Raw genomic sequence first — 16,657 nt, 5'->3', positions numbered from 1 at the left:
TTCCCCTGAACCAGATCTTTGACTTTCCCACCTAAATGTTTAATATTACCTGGCTGGAGCTCAGAAAGGAAAATTTGAAGAGTGGTGACCGTATGACATTGTCCACGAGCATGGTGACCATCCACATCTAGTCCCTTTTGGATAAAATCAAACATAGTAATTATTCTCAATCTAGTTATCAGACTTCTTAAATTTTGTACCTGACACACTTATTTCCATAGTAACATAGATACCGTGCTTCCTTCCCTCAGTTCTGAATAGCCCATAAAAGACTTGTTCTTCCCAATTTATCCCGACCATCATGTGGAACTTCCCAATTAGTCTTCCTGCTGCATAACTGGATTAGTTTGGACACAGGTTCAGGTGCTGATAAACATCCTGGTGTTTCCTCAGCCACTAATTATGAGCATATGGGGACTAATTATGAGCATATGGGGACATGAAAGACAAAAACACTCCCCCAATTTGATCCCTAAACAAAAAATCTTTTTGTAAGACATCAAGATGTGACCCAAATCGAATTAGAGTCTCTTTTTGATAGAAAACCTCATCATGTCGGATGGGTGAATCCTTGCTGTGAGAGATAAGGGAAAGTCTATGACCTCTTTACCATTCTCACGTTAGGTTAAGGGTCCTGACAAGTGTTTGAAATCAGGTTTATCTGGAGTCTGTCATACCGGTGCCAATGATTGTACTTTGGGTGGATCCCATGGACCCTCCTCTAGAGCAGCATTCCTGGTGAGTCAGACTGCCTGGTTATTACCATCACCCTCTTCACCAACTCCTGCTACTGGTGTACCTTCACCTCGCAAATAACAACTAGTTCTGGACAATTACTAGCAACATCCGAAATCATTCAGAGTTTGGACTGGTGTGTGAGTGGTTTCCTTTCTGCTGTGGAGAAGCTGTGTGTTTTTTGCTAGATAAATATGTTTTCACTGAGAGTGTTACAACTAATGGAGCTTTCAGAATTGTGGTTGATTCTGTCAACAGTTTCAAGGGCAATAATAATGATGATGTCCTCAGATTGATAGGCTAAATGCTGTGATGGTGTGGAGTTTGCACATTCTCCCGTGTTTGCATGGGTTTCGCCCCCACAACCGAAAGATGTGCAGGGTAGGTAGATTGGCCACGCTAAATTGTCCCTTAATTGAAAAAATGAAGTGGGTATTCTAAAAGAAAACGGGCAAATCATTTTTTTCCACAGGGGTGAATGTGACTATGAACAATCCAATTGGAAAACAGCAGATACACATTGTTCTCACTCTGCCAGCAGGGCTGTGGGATTCAATGAAGACATCTTCCAAAGAGCCAGTACAAGTCTAATGGGCCAAACGACTTCCATTCATGCAGTATCGTTCTGTGAAACACTGAATATTCAGTATCAGGAATAGAGAGAGAAAGAGAGAGGGACCAGTGGCGGCGCGATTGAACCCAGCCAGAGTCAGTACCATGAGAGGCGGTAAGAGAGGAAACAGCATAGAAGCTTGAATACCTTTGCGTGGTCACACAAGAGAACACTGAGAAAACGGAACATAGTAGATCACCAATTCACAATTTGAGATTTTTAATTAATTAATCTCAAATCGTAACAAAGTTATTTGGTTGAGTGTTTCGGATTTGATTGGTAGGACTATTACCAATCATTCCCTGCGGTTGTGAATGTGCCCTATTCACTCCACAGGAGGCCAGTGAGCATGCGCAGTGGTGTCTCCGGTGCATGCACAGTGGTGTCTCCGGAGCATGCGCAGTCGAGGCTGTATCTGGAGCATGCGCATTGTCACTTTGTTCGGAGCCCTGCCAGTGCGGGAGCGCCTTTGTGGTGGGTTAGAGTCGGTGGGGCGGAGTGAGTAATGGAACTGTGAGTCCGGGTGGAGAGGGAACGGAGGCTTCATAAACACCTGGTACAGGCCCCACGGCCGGAATCAGATCCTGCATGTCCCGAGTTTGCAGCTGCGGAGGTTCTCTCCGGGAAAGGCCCAGTTCCAGCGGCGCCATCTCCGTTCCACAGGGAGCGGGGCGCATGCGCGGCCATTTTTTTGGAGCAGCAGATTCAGGGTCCCGGTGACCAGGAGAGAAAATGTTTGAGTAAATGAAAGGTGCGAAATACGGGCGCCCTCTTTATATGATATGGAGATGCCAGCGTTGGACGGGGGTGGGCACAGTACGAAGTCTTAGAACACCGGGTTAAAGTCCAACAGGTTTGTTTTGAATGGCTAGCTTTCGGAGCACAGCTCCTTCCTTAGGTGAATGAGGAAAAATTTCTTCCCTCAGAGGGTGGTTAGTTTTTGCAATTCTCTTCCCCAGAGAACAGTGGAGGCTGCATCATTAAATATATTCGGAGCAGTGGGTGGAAAGTTACAGCATTTGGGGAATGAGATAGGAAAGCATGTTTCACAGTGTCAATTGTCTGTTCTGAATTTGTGAGCTGTACTGACAGTGATGACATTTCTAATCTCCTTTAATAGAATATTAAAAGCAAGATCTGCCGGCGTCCATTTCACGATCAGTGTGACTGGAAAAGCACCGAGACACGGACACCAGCACTATGAGGAAACCATGGAAATGTGGAGATTGTGGGAAGGGATTCACTTTCCCATCTGAGCTGGAAACTCATCGACATACTCATACTGGGGAGAGACCATTCACCTGCTCTCATTGTGGGAAGGGATTTACTAATTCGTCTGACTTGTTGAGACATCATCGAGTTCACTCTGGGAAGAGCCCATTCACCTGCTCCATGTGTGGCAAAGGATTCAGAGATTCATCCAGCCTGCTAACACATCAGCGAGTTCATACCGGGGAGAAGCCATTTACCTGCTCAGTGTGTGGGAAGGGATTTACTAATTCATCCAACCAGCTGAGACATCAGCGAGTTCACACTGGGAAGAGACCATCTACCTGCTCCGAATGTGGGAAAGGATTCAGAGATTCATCCTGCCTAATGGCACATCAGCAAATTCACACTGGGGTGAGACCATTCACCTGCTTACTGTGTGGGAAGGGATTCACTAATTCATCCAACCTGCTGATACACCAGAGAGTTCACACTGGGGAGAGACCATTCTCCTGCCCTGTCTGTGGGAAGGGATTTACTATTTTATCCAACCTGCTGACACACCAGCGAGTTCACACTGGGGAAAGACCATTCACCTGCTCCGTGTGTGGCAAGGGATTTACCAATTCATCTAACTTGCTGACACACCAGCGAGTTCACACTGATGAGAAGCCGTTTATCTGCTCCGTGTGTGGGATAGGATTCAGAAATGCATCCCATCTGCGGAGGCACCAGCGAGTTCACAAGTAATTAGAGGGGTTGGATTCTGCTGTTAATCACATCCAGGACTGAACCATGTTCACTCTGACAGTTGGTGAACAGGGAAGGTCAGAGGGTTTCCCTCTGGACTGGTCGGTCTTCCAATTTTCACTCCAGTGGGCTGATTCTCTTTGAGCAAGAGCACATTTCCACTGCAATGATCTGCAAATGCAGATATAGTACATTAATCTTATCCTGTTTAGTAAATAGTCTTTTGCCTACCGCAAAAGGTGTCCTTTTGTCTTTCATCCGTCCTCATTCCAAGTGTTGGCCGCTGTCTAGACAATCTTTCTCACTGATTTCTCCACTGCTCTCACTGCTTGTCCCATCGAGAGGCCAGTCCACATTCTGACACTATCCACCCAGGCCACCTTGGGCTTTCCTTGTACACAGTTTCCAGGTGCCTGCCATTACCTTTGTCCAAACACTCCCTTCCTATTCACAACACTTGTCCAAAATACGTGAGCTTCCTTGATATCACTGCCTCAAACTGGTTCCTCTGAACACCAGCTTTCTCCAGCTCCCACTCATTCATCCACTTTGCTGTCCATGACAGACAGAATACCCGTCTGAGTCCTTTCAATTCAAACACTTTTATTGGAGCCTCGTCCGGCTTCTTGATGATGCAGCTTTCACAGCCGGACATTGTCACCGGCCACACAAGGGCTTTCGGAAGATGAATGTTCATTGTAACCCAGATGCTGCAACTGCTCCACACTCTTTAAGTGAGATCACAACACCATGGCGCTTCAGTCTGGCCTGAACGTATTTGGTAGACTCTGGGGAGTGGGAAGTCAATTCAGTTCCAAAAACAAGTAGCAGGATAGAGAGTAAAGAAATAGTCCGGAACCTAAGTTCAGGAACTGCAGCCAATGGCAAAATGCCAATAAGTATAAGGGTGGGACGGTGGCACAGTGGTTAGCACTGCTGTCTCATGGCGCCGGGGACCCGGGTTCGATCCCGGCCGCGGGTCACTGTCCGTGTGGAGTTTGCACATTCTCCTTGTATCTGCGTGCGCCTCACTCGACCAATCCCAAAAGATATCCAGGGTACGTGGATTGGCCATGTTAAATTGCCCCTTAATTGGGAAAATAATTGCGTACTCTAAATATTAAAAAAATTACTACCGTGAGTATACTGGTTAAACCAAAAGAGGTAAATAATAAACAAGTGAATAAAGCAACAGTGCTGAGGGGCATGTTGGGGGTCTCGCCGAAGTAAGAGTTCGACAAACTAATGCACGGAGTGTAAGGAATAAACTAGATGAGCTGCAGGTGCAAATTCAAATTAAAGATTATGATACAGTAAGTATTACAGAGACATGGCTGCAGGATGGTCGGGACTGGGAACTAAATAAAGCTGATTATAAAGTTTACAGGAGGGTCGGGGAAGATGGCAGAGAGGGCGGAGTAGCCTCACTGATTAGATATACTGTCACCTCTATGGTGAGGGAGGATAAATGGAGGGAATGAATCCAGTGGAGAGCATTTCGATGGAACAGAAAAAGATCTAAAACTGTAAAGGGTGTTGTGTATCGGTGCCCTGGTGCCAGTTCTGAGTGTTAGATTGTATAAATGCAGAAATTAGGCATGTGTGTATCAAAGGCAGAGTAGTATTAATGGGGGATTTTAACTGACACATAGATTGGGAGAGGCAGACAAGGAGCTGTCAGAAAGGTGGTAAATTTCTGGAATATGTCCGGGATAGTTTCCTGCAACAATATGTTCCAGATGTAACAAGGGGACAGGCTATATTAGATTTAGTTCTGAGTAATGAATCAAATTTAATTAGTAGACTAACTGTGCGGGAACATTTACCAAAGAGTGATCACAACATGACTGAATACAATGTAGGGGTTAAAAGTGAAAAACACAAATCATATACTCGAATTTTAGACTTGGGTAAGGCTGATTTTAACGGAATGAGACAGAGACCGTCCACGGTAAACCGAGAACATCTGTTAATGGGTCAAACAACTGAAGATCTGTGGAGAATATTTAAAGAAACATTTAATGAGATACAGAGCAAGTGTATACCCCTTCACACAGAACAACAGCCATGGACAACTGAAGGAGTTTGGGACAGCAAAAAACTAAACGTGAGGGGTCACAAAAATGCAAAATATGAACAGGCTGGACAAATGGGAGAGATGCAAAGACTAGCAAAGGATCACAAAGAAGATTATAAGAGCTAAAACGGATTATGAAAGGAAACTTGTAATGCACATCAAAATCAAAAAGCAGAGTTTTTATAATATGAAAGAAAAGTGGGTGGACAAGAGTAATACAGTCCCACTAAAAGCTGAAAATGGGGATATTGTCAGTGATCATGGGGAAATGGCAGACATGTTGAACAATTAGTTTGTCTCAGTGTTTACAATTGAAAAGGAGGATATTTTTCTGGAAGTCCCATAAAAATGACTAGACGGTAAAGAACAAAGGGATTTCATACAATTAACATAAGTATAGCATCAGTAACTGGGCAATTAATGGCACTAAAGCGTGACAAATCCCCAGGACGTGACAGGTTCCATCCGAGGGTGTTAAAGGAAGTAGGGGAGCACATTGAAGATACCCGAACTATAATCTTCCAGACATCCCTCGATTCACGAATAGTCCCTCTGGATTGGAAAATTGCACATGTCACTCCACTTTTAAGAAGGGTGAAAGGGGTAAACCAGGGAATTACAGACGGTTTAGCCGCACATCTGTGGTGGGGAAATTGCTGGAGTCTATAATCAGGAATGGGTAGCTGGGGGCAGCACGGTGGCCTAGTGGTTAGCACAGCCGCCTCACAGCGCTGAGGTCCCAGGTTCGATCCCGGCTCTGGGTCACTGTCCGTGTGGAGTTTGCACATTCTCCCCGTGTCTACGTGGGTTGTGCCCCCACAACCCAAAAATGTGCAGAGTAGGTGGATTGGCCACACTAAATTGCCCCTTAATTGGAAAAATTGGGTAATCTAAATTTATTTTTTAAAAAAGGAATGGGTAGCTGAACAGCTCAAAAAACTTTGGTCAATCAATCAGGGGACCCAGCATGGATTCATGAAGGGAAAGTCATGCCTGCACATGAACACTCAGTTTGGGTTCCATCAAGGTAAATTGGCTCCTGACCTCATTACAGCCTTGATTCAAACACGACAAAAGAGCTGAATGCCGGAGTTGAGATGCGAGTGACTGCCCTTGACAGCAAGGAGCCTGAGCAGAACTGGAGTGAATGGGAATTGGGGGAATACTCGCCGCTGGTTGGAGTCATACCCGGTACAATGGAAGATGATTATGGTGGTTGGAGGTCAATCATCTCCGCTCCAAGGCATCACTACAGGAGTTCCTCAGGGTAGTGTCCTTGGCCCAACCATCTTCAGCTGCTTCATCAATTAACTTCCTTCCATCATAAGGTCAAAAGTTGGTACGCTCGTAGATGACTGCAAAATGTTCATCACCATTTGTGACTTCTCAGAAAATGAAGCAATCCATGTTCAAATGCAGCAAGCACTGGGCAATATCGAGGCTTGCGGTGACAAGTGGCAAGTTACATTCACACCACACCATCTCCTACAAGAGAGGATCTATCCATCACCCCTTGATATTCAATGGCATTACCATCACTGAATCCTCCAAAATCAACATCATGGGGGTTACTTTTGATCAGAAACTGAACTGGACTAGCAATATTAATAATGTGGCTACCAGAGCAGGTCAAAGGCTAGGAATCCTACGGGAATTAACTCGCCTCCTGCCATCCCCCTCTCCTCCACACCCCTTAAAGCCTGTCCACCATCTACAAGGCACAAGTCAAGAATATAATGGAATATTCTCCACCTGCCTGGATTAGTGCAGCTCTAACAACACTAAATAACCTCAACACCATCCAGGACAAAGGAACCCACTTGACTGCTCCCCCTTCCACCAACATTCAATCCCTCCATCACCGACGAACAGTGGCAACCGTGTGTACCATCTACAAGATGCATTGCAATAACTCGCTAAGGTTCCTTCGGCAGCACCTTCCAAACCCACAACACTACCATCCAGAAGGACAAGAGCAGCAGATACCTGGGATCCCACCACCTGGAGGTTCCCTTCCAAGTCACTTGCCATCCCAACTTGGAAATATAAAGACGTTCCTTCACAGTCGCTAGGCCAAAATCCTGGAACTCCTCTCTAACAACACTGTGGGTGTACCTACACCTCAGGTACTGCAGCAGTTCAAGAAGGCAGCTTACCACCGCCTTCTGAAAGGCAACTAGGGATGTACAATAAATGCTGGTCTAACCAGCAACACCCACATCCCGTAAATTAATTTTATAAAATCTTATTGAATTTTTTGAAGATATGACGAAGGTAGTGGACAGTAGAATGTTTATGGATTTTATTTATATGAACTTCCAGAAGACATTTGACAAAGTTCCACATAAGAGACTTAACTAAAGTGGAAGGCCCGGGGGTAGTGTCTTGGTTGGGTGACCTGTACGACTTCCTGTGATTAGAGAAGAGAAGATAAAGTATGAGTTAAGCGGCTCTTCAGGGGGGTTAGAGGAAAGCTGAGGAATGTTTGTGACCGTGTTTGAGGGGCTGTTCGTTGCGGGGGAGGGGTGGGGGGGGGGGGTGAAAAAGCAGAAAAATCTGTGCAGACTGCACAGTTGATTGTTGTGAAGTACATTTAAGAGGTGTTTGTTTGCTGTAACCTGTTTTGATACATGTTTGTAATAAAATACATTTAAAATAAAATAAAGTGGAAGGCCATGAAGTTGAGGGAAAATTATTGACATGGTTAGGAAATTGTTTAGCTGACAGGCGAACAAGAGTGGGGATAATTGGTAAGTATTCTAATTGGTAGGATATGACTAGTGGTGGTCACAGGGATCTGTGTTGGGGCCTCAATTATTCACGCTATTCATTAATAACTTCAATGATGGCATAGAAAGACATGAACCAAATTTGCTGATGGTACAATGTTAGGTGACATTGTAGGCAGACCAGATGATTGCATAAAATTGCAAGGAGATAGTGACAGACTTGGTGAATGAGCAAAAGTGTGGCAGATTGAATTTAATGTCAGCAAGTTTCAGGTTACCCATTTTGGACCGAAAAGAATGGAGCAGAGTACTATCTAAATGGATAGAGATTACATAGAGTTTGTGTCCAAATAGACTTGGGGTTAAGGTGCACAGATCCTTAAAATGCCATGAACAAGTGCAGAAAATGATCAAAAAGGCTAATCGAATTTATATCTTTATATCTTGAGGATTGTAGTACAAAGACACAGAACCTATGATGCAACTATACAAAACCCTGTTTAGACCCCACTTGGAATACTGTGAGCAGTTCTGGACACCACACCTTAGGAAGGATATATTAGCGTTGACGGGAGAGCAACATAGGTTTACATTAATGATACCTGGACTACAGAGGTTAAGTTACACGAGAGATTACACAAATTATGCATATTTTTCATGATTTTAGAAAGTTAAGGGGTGATCTGATCAAAGTATTCAAGATATTAACAGGGAAAGACAGAGTAGATAAAAATAAACTAACTATCGCAGGGCAGTTCGAAAACTAGGGGGCAGAGTCCAGAAATTCGGGCTAGACAGTTCAGGAGAGGTGTTTCGAAACACCTCTTCACTCAAAGGTTCATGGTAGCACGGTGGGTAGTATTGTTGCTTCATAGCTCCAGGGTCTCGGGTTCGATTCCCGGGCTTGGGTCACTGTCTATGTGGAGTCTGCACATTCTCCCTGTGTACGCATGGGTTTCCTCCAAGTGCTCCGGTTTCCTCCCACAGGTCCCAAAAGACATGCTGTTAGGTTATTTGGACATTCTGAATTCTCCCTCAGTGTACCCGAACAGGCACCGGAATGTGATGACTAGGGGCTTTTCACAGTAACTTCACTGTAGTGTTAATGTGACAATAAAGATTATTAAATTAAATTAGAGTTCGTAAATGTTTGGAACTCCCTCCCACAGTTATTAATTTTAAATCTGAGATAGATTTTTGTTAAGCAAAGATATTCAGGGATATTGACAAAGGGCAGGTGTATGGAATTAGGCCACAGATCAACCATGATCTCATTAAATGGTGGCACAGGCTTGAGGGGCTGAATGGCCTACTCCTGTTCTTATGACTTTTAAAAGATCTACAACAGACATCGTGGGCCAAATAATTTCCATCTGTACTGTATCATTCTACAAAACAGTGAATATTCAGTATCATAGACAGGGATCACTGACTGTGATTGGAGCTAGCCAGAGTCAGCACCATCAGTGGAAGAGAGAGAGAGGGAAACGCATAAAAGCCGGAAAACCTCTGCTTGCATGCAATGGAGAACGTTCAGAAATCAAAGAATTTAAATCGTAGAATTTACAGTTCAGATGGAGACCATTCATCCCAGGAAGTCTGCACCGGCCGTTGGAAAGAGCACTCTACTTAAGCTCACACCTCCACCCTATCCCCGTAACACCACCTAACCTTTTTTTTTTTTTTTTTTTCTTTTTTTTATAAATTTAGATTACCCAATTATTTTTTCCAATTAAGGGGCAATTTAGCGTGGCCAATCCACCTACTCTGCACATTTTTGGGTTGTGGGGGCGAAACCCACGCAAACACGGGGAGAATGTGCAAACTCCACACGGACAGTGACCCAGAGCCGGGATCGAACCTGGGACCTCAGCGCCGTGAGGCGGTTATGCTAACCACTTGGCCACCGTGCTGCCCTCCACCTAACCTTTTGAAATGAAATGAAAATCGCTTATTGTCACAACTAGGCTTCAAATGAAGTTACTGTGAAAAGCTTCTCATCGCCACATTCCGGCGCCTGTTCGGGGAGGCTGGTATGGGAATTGAACCGTGCTGCTGGCCTGCCTCGGTCTGCCTTAAAAGCCAGCTCTTTAGCCTTGTGCTAAACCAGCCCCGTTTCGGCACTAAGGGAAAATTTAGCCCCATATGGAACATAGCAGATCACCAATTCACAATCTGAGATTTTTATATTAATTTATCTCAATTGGTAACAAAGTTATTTTGTATTAAATGTTCGAGCTGTCAATGGTACGGCTATTACCCAACATTCCTGGCGGCTGTGAATGTGTCCTATTCACTCGACAGGAGCCAGTGCGCAGGCGCAGTATTGTACTCGGAGCATGCGCAGTGTCACTTTTCTGGGAGCCCTGCCAGTGCGGGAACGGTTTATATTTCTGCAGGTGTGAGTCGGGGCGGAGAGAGGAATGGAGCCGGGTACCGCGGGTGGGGAGGGAGCGCAGTTTTCATAAATACCAGGTGCAGGTCCCAAGGCCTGAACAAGATCTTGCAGGTCGCGCGTTTGCAGCTGTGGAGCTTTTATCCGGGACCAGGCCCAGTTCCGCGGCCGCCATCTTCATTCAGCGGGGAGCAGAGCGCATGCGCGGACATCCTGCTGACAATGGAGAGAATCAGAATCCCGGCAGAAGGAGCCATTCGGCCCATCCATCTGCACCCACCCTGGGAAAGAACAGCCTCTCTACCCCCACACCCTATACCAATAACCCCACTTAATCATTTGGACACTAAGAGGAAATTTAGCATGGCCAACCCAGTTAAACTGTACATCTTTGGTCTGGCGGAGCTTTAGGGTTCCAGTGACCAGGAGAGAAATGTTTGTCTCATTGAGAAAGGTACAGGTTAAAGGGCGCCATCTTTAGAGGAGGGAGGTTCTGTAGGGCACATGTGCGGCCATCCCAATAACAGAAGGATAAGATCAGAATTTGAAGCAGAAAGAGGCCACTTGGACAATCAAGGCTGCTCTGCCATTCAGTAAACTCATGGCTCATCTGATCATTGTCTTAACTCCATTTTCCCCTGGCCCCCATCCTCCCTAACATTTTGACTGCCTTGCAGGTAAAAATGGTGCATAACACAACCTTTAATATACTCAATGGCCCAGCCTCCTCTGTTCACTGGGGGAGAGAATTCCACCGACTACTGGTCCTCTGAAAGAAGCAATTGCTCCTCATCAAACTGTCCCTGCAATTCTTGATTCACTATTGAGAGGAAACGTCTTTTCAGGACTTACCCTGCCAACTTCCCTCAGAATCTTATATATGCTTCAGTAAGATAACGTCTCATTTAACTAAATGGCAATGAGTATATGTGTAACCTGCCCAACCTTTCCTCATAAAACAAATCCCTTCATGTGAGGAATCAACTCAGCGAATCTTGCCCAACCTGTTTCCAATGTAAGCAGATCCCAGTTTACGTAATCCAGTGCTAGGAAACAGGAGGAGGGAATGTTATGAATTTATGTACTGGATTTTGGAAACTTGTTTTCCAGGGGGTTAGAAGAGGAGGATTTTCACATAGCAATCTGAAGTCAGAAAAAAATGTTTATCTCTTAATTTCTAACCACAACTGACAATTGTAATCTCTTTTTATAGTTAGGAGCTTTGAAGACTGCGATTTCCTCTGACTCCAGTGCTTCTGATATCTCTCCAGCTGCAGCTCCAGCAGGTGGTTTTAAATTTGAAAATGGTGAAATTGTTCCAGAGGTGAGTATTGTTGAGCATTCATAATTTAGAGTTTTTAGTATTGTGCTTTGTTACCTATGCTCAGGTTCCAGGGCTCTGGGGCAGGTTTGGCTCCTTTACTGTGGATCTGAATCCATGTTCACCCATTGCTCTGTTTCAGCTCTGCCCTCCCTGAACACCTCTCTGCTATTGTTTAACTTCTTCTTCCTCTAATAGTGGGTTTATTTTAACTATGTTTGGTATTTTACTGTTATCTGGGTGAATATTGCTTGTGAGAGTTGGTCTCTGGCCTCCTGGAGAGTTCCTTTTTCCACAGAATCATTGCAATATTACAGTACAGGTGAAGGCCATTCAGCCCATCATGCCCATGCTCTTTGCAAGAACTAATCAGCCTCTCCGGCTCCCCTGCTCTTTCCTCATATCCCTGCAGGTTTTTTCTTTCCAGGGTCTTGGACAATTCCCTTTGTTTTGTTGTTTCAGTCTGGCTGGAGTGGAGATGGAGTAGAAGCTTCTGGGTTTAACCCTGAGGACTTTGTACCCCAGTTTGGAGCAATGATTTCAGATTTGAAATCGTCAAGGGAGCAGATTCCAAGGGAGATTGGGTTATAAACTGACATTTAGGAACACGTTTTCCTGGAGGTGATTTTGATCTGTTTTATATGTACATATTTTGTCAGATATATTCTTGGGATTTGGGTGTCACCAACAAGACCAGCAGCAAATATTGCCAATCCCCAGTTATCTGTGGAGAAGATGATGTTTTGCCTTCTTCAACCACCGCAGTCCGTGTTGTGAAAGGACTCAAACAATGTTGTTAGATAAGGAGTTACAGGATTTACACCCAGCCATAATGCAGCAATGCCAAAAATGCCCAAGTCGATGTCAATGATTTGTATTTATATACGTTTAACATATTAACATTTTCAAAGACATTTCACAGAAATGGCAGAAAGCAGCATTTGACACTGAGCCACATGACGGGATATTAGAGCCGGTGACCGAAAGCTTGGTCAACGAAGATTTTCAGGATTTTCAATGAAGTTGGTTCAGCTTCTGACAGTTGCTGGAGAGAGGGATGGAGTCAGTGGTTTAGAGAGTGGAATTGGTATCAGGATCATCTGCATCTCTATGTATGACACTCTCTCTCTCTCTCTCTCTCGCTATATATATATATATATATATATTTTATATATATATATATATACTCTTCATCTCTCTTCACCCATAGTGGGCAAACTCTTTTTTTTCCAGAAAACATTTTATTGAAGCATTTAAAATTTTCACAATTTAACACATTAACATTTCTTAAACAGTCGCGTGGGCCGACACGCAGGTGGCAGGTTCCCTTCTCTGAAGGACATCACTGAGCCAGTTGGGTTTTTAGGACAATCCAGCAGTTTTCATGGTCACTGTTTCCTAGTGCTGACCCCACAAATGACCAGAATCATTCAGCTCAATTTCACCACCTGCCTTTGTGTTCTTGTGGATTCTCTAACTCTTTTTTTTTCTGTTTTAAATCAATTTCACAGGGTATTACAAGGGGACAGTTTGCAGTCTGGTTAGGGGCTGCTTTAGCACAACGGGCTAAAGAGTTGGCTTGTAAAGCAGAACAAGGCCAGTAGCGCGAGTTCAATTCCTGTACCGGCCTCCCGAACGCGACTAGGGGCTTTTCACAGTAACTTCATTTGAAGCCTACTTGTGACGATAAGCGATTTTCATTTCATTTCAGGAAACTGAAACCAACATCACATCAGGATCAGGCGGAGTTGCCTATTTTATTATAACCTGAATGTGATCGTATTTTAAACATGGAAGAAAAAAGCACCGTTCACAGTGAAGAGAAACCGTACAAGTGTTCTGTGTGTGGACGAGGCTTCAACCAGTCATCAAGCCTCTCAAGACACAAGCACAGTCACAACAGGGAGAAGTTCTCGAAATGTGGAGACTGTGGGAAAGGATTCACTCATTCATCTGCGCTACAGAATCACCAGCGAATTCATACTGGGGAAAGACCATTCATTTGCTCCGAGTGTGGGAAGGGATTCACTCGGTCAGCCACCTTGCTGAATCATCGGCGAGTTCACACTGGGGAGAGGTCGTTCACCTGCTCCGAGTGTGGGAAGGGATTCACTCAGTCATCCCACCTGCTGACACACCAGCGAGTTCACACTGGGGAAAAGCCATTCACCTGCTCCAAGTGTGGGAGCAAATTCACTCAGTCATCCCACCTGTTGATACACCAGAGAGTACACACTGGGGAAAAGCCGTTCACCTGCTCTGAGTGTGGCAAAGGATTCGCTCGGTCATCCCACCTGCTGAGACACCGGCGGGTTCACAGTGGAGAGAGACCGTTCACCTGCTCCGAGTGTGGGAAGGCATTCACTCAGTCCGGCAGCCTGCATTTACACAAACTCACTCACACTGGGGAGAGACCTTTCACCTGCTCAGAGTGTGGGAAGGGATTCACTCGGTCATCCGACCTGCTGATACACCAGCGGGTTCACAGTGGCGAGAGACCTTTTAAATGCGCAGACTGCGGGAAGTGCTATAAAAGTTCTGGACAATTGATGTCCCATCAACGTGTTCACACTGACGAGAGACCGTTCAGGTGCTCTCACTGTGGCACTGGGTTTAGACGATCAACATACCTGACTGTACATCAACAAACTCACACTGGAGAGAGACCGTTCACCTGCCCCGTATGTGGGAAGAGATTCAATGATTTATCCACTCTTCTGAAACACAAGCGCGTGCACACTGGGGAGAGGCCATTCACCTGCTCTGAGTATGGGAAGGGATTCACTCAGTCAGCCAACCTGCTCACACACCAGCAAATTCACACTGGAGAGAGGCCATTCACCTGCTCCGACTGTGGAAAAGGATTCATTGAGTTATCCAATCTGCTGAGACACCAATGTGTTCACAAGTAACTACTGTGATTTGATTTTGCTCTTCCCCCGACGGACTGGTTCCTGATCTTGTCCGTTCTTATCACTCCACACATCCATCTCAGCATCTGAATCTCATTCTTCTCCAGTTGTTCCTCTCTTCTTGATGTAGTCCAAGTTCCTGCACGATATAACAAGGCCAGTCTCACAGTTGTCTTATTGATTCTTCCTTTTCAGTTTCAATTACAATTTTCTGTCACATAACATTCCGTCGCACTTCTTCCAATTGCTCCAACCAGAGCTCATCTGATTCTTCATTTCCAAACTTCCATCTTCTCTCACATACTTGAAGCTACTCGCATTCTCCAAATCTTCACCCATAATCTTTACACCGTCGCTCCGATCCCCTTCCCTAATCCCAGCTACACCTTCACTCTGATCCCCTTCCCTAATCCCAGCTACACCTTCACTCTGATCCCCTTCCCTAATCCCAGCTACACCTTCACTCTGATCCCCTTCCCTAATCCCAGCTACACCTTCACTCTGATCCCCTTCCCTAATCCCAGTGTCAGCTACACCTTCACTCTGATCCCCTTCCCTAATCCCAGTGTCAGCCCATAAATTGGATCATTGGTTCACTGATGACTTTGAGGGGGTGCATGGTGACACAGTGGTTAGCACTGCTGCATCACAGCGTCAGACCCAGCATGACTCCGGCCTTGGATAAATGTCTGTGCATTTCTCCCTGTGTCGGCGTGGGTTTCCTCCGGGTGATCTGGTTCCCTCCCAACAGTCAAAACATGTGCAGGTTAGGTGGATTGGCCATGATCGATGCGTGGGGTTATGGGGCTAGGGTGGGAGAGTGGGCCTCAGTAGAGTACTCTTTCGGTGGGTCCTTGCAGACTCGATGGGCCGAATGGCTTCCTGCACTGTAGGGATTCTATGATTCTAAGTCTGTCATCCTTACCTGGTCCATACAGACATGAAACGTTATATAACGTTAGATCTGTTAGACGTTAGATATGTCAGGAATAAAAGAATGACTAAGGTAAGAGTAGGGCCAGTCAAGGACAGTAGTGGGAAGTTGTACGCGGAGTCCGAGGAGATAGGAGAGGTGTTAAATGAGTATTTTTCATCTGTATTCACACAGGAAAAAGACAAAGTTGTCGAGGAGGAGAATACTGAGATACAGGTTACTAGACTAGAAGGGCTTGAGGTTCATAAGGAGGTGTTAGCGATTCTGGAAAGTGTGAAAATAGATAAGTCCCCAGGGCCGGATGGGATTTATCCTAGGATTCTCTGGGAAGCTAGGGAGGAGATTGCTGAGCCTTTGATCTTTAAGTCATCTTTGTCTACAGGAATAGTGCCAGAAGACTGGAGGATAGCAAATATTGTCCCCTTGTTCAAGAAGGGGAGTAGAGATAACCTCGGTAACTATAGACCAGTTGAGCCTTACTTCTGGTGTGGGAAAAGTCTTGGAAAGGTTTATAAGAGATAGGATGCATAATCATCTGGAAAGGAATAATTTGATTAGAGATAGTCAACATGGTTTTGTGAAGGGTAGATCGTGCCTCACAAACGTCATTGAGTTCTTCGAGAAGGTGACCAAACAGGTGGATGAGGGTAAAGCAGTTGATGTGGTGTATATGGATTTCAGTAAAGTGTTTGATAAGGTTCCCCACGGTAGGCTATTGCAGAAAATACAGAGGCATGGGATTCAGGGTGATTTAGCAGTTTGGATCAGAAATTGGCTAGCTGATAGAAGACAAAGGGTGGTGGTTGATGGGAAATGTTCTGACTGGTGTCCAGTTACTAGTGGTGTACCACAAGGATCTGTTTTGGGGCCGCTGCTGTTTGTCATTTTTATAAATGACCTGGAGGAGGGCGTAGAAGGATGGGTGAGTAAATTTGCAGATGACACTAAAGTCGGTGGATTTGTGGACAGTGCAGAAGGATGT

At 45.1% G+C, this 16,657-nt stretch overlaps 1 pseudogene; it reads left to right on the top strand.

The window, feature by feature from the left end:
• LOC119961626 overlaps positions 1-15,839 on the top strand; it is a 61,389-nt pseudogene extending 45,550 nt beyond the window's left edge.
• Positions 15,840-16,657: the final 818 nt, after the last annotated feature.

The sequence above is a fragment of the Scyliorhinus canicula genome, unplaced genomic scaffold (genome assembly GCF_902713615.1).
Source record: "Scyliorhinus canicula unplaced genomic scaffold, sScyCan1.1, whole genome shotgun sequence".
NCBI lineage: Eukaryota > Metazoa > Chordata > Chondrichthyes > Carcharhiniformes > Scyliorhinidae > Scyliorhinus > Scyliorhinus canicula.
Note: the sequence above shows the minus strand (reverse complement) of the source record. Positions and strands in the feature narration are given on the sequence as shown.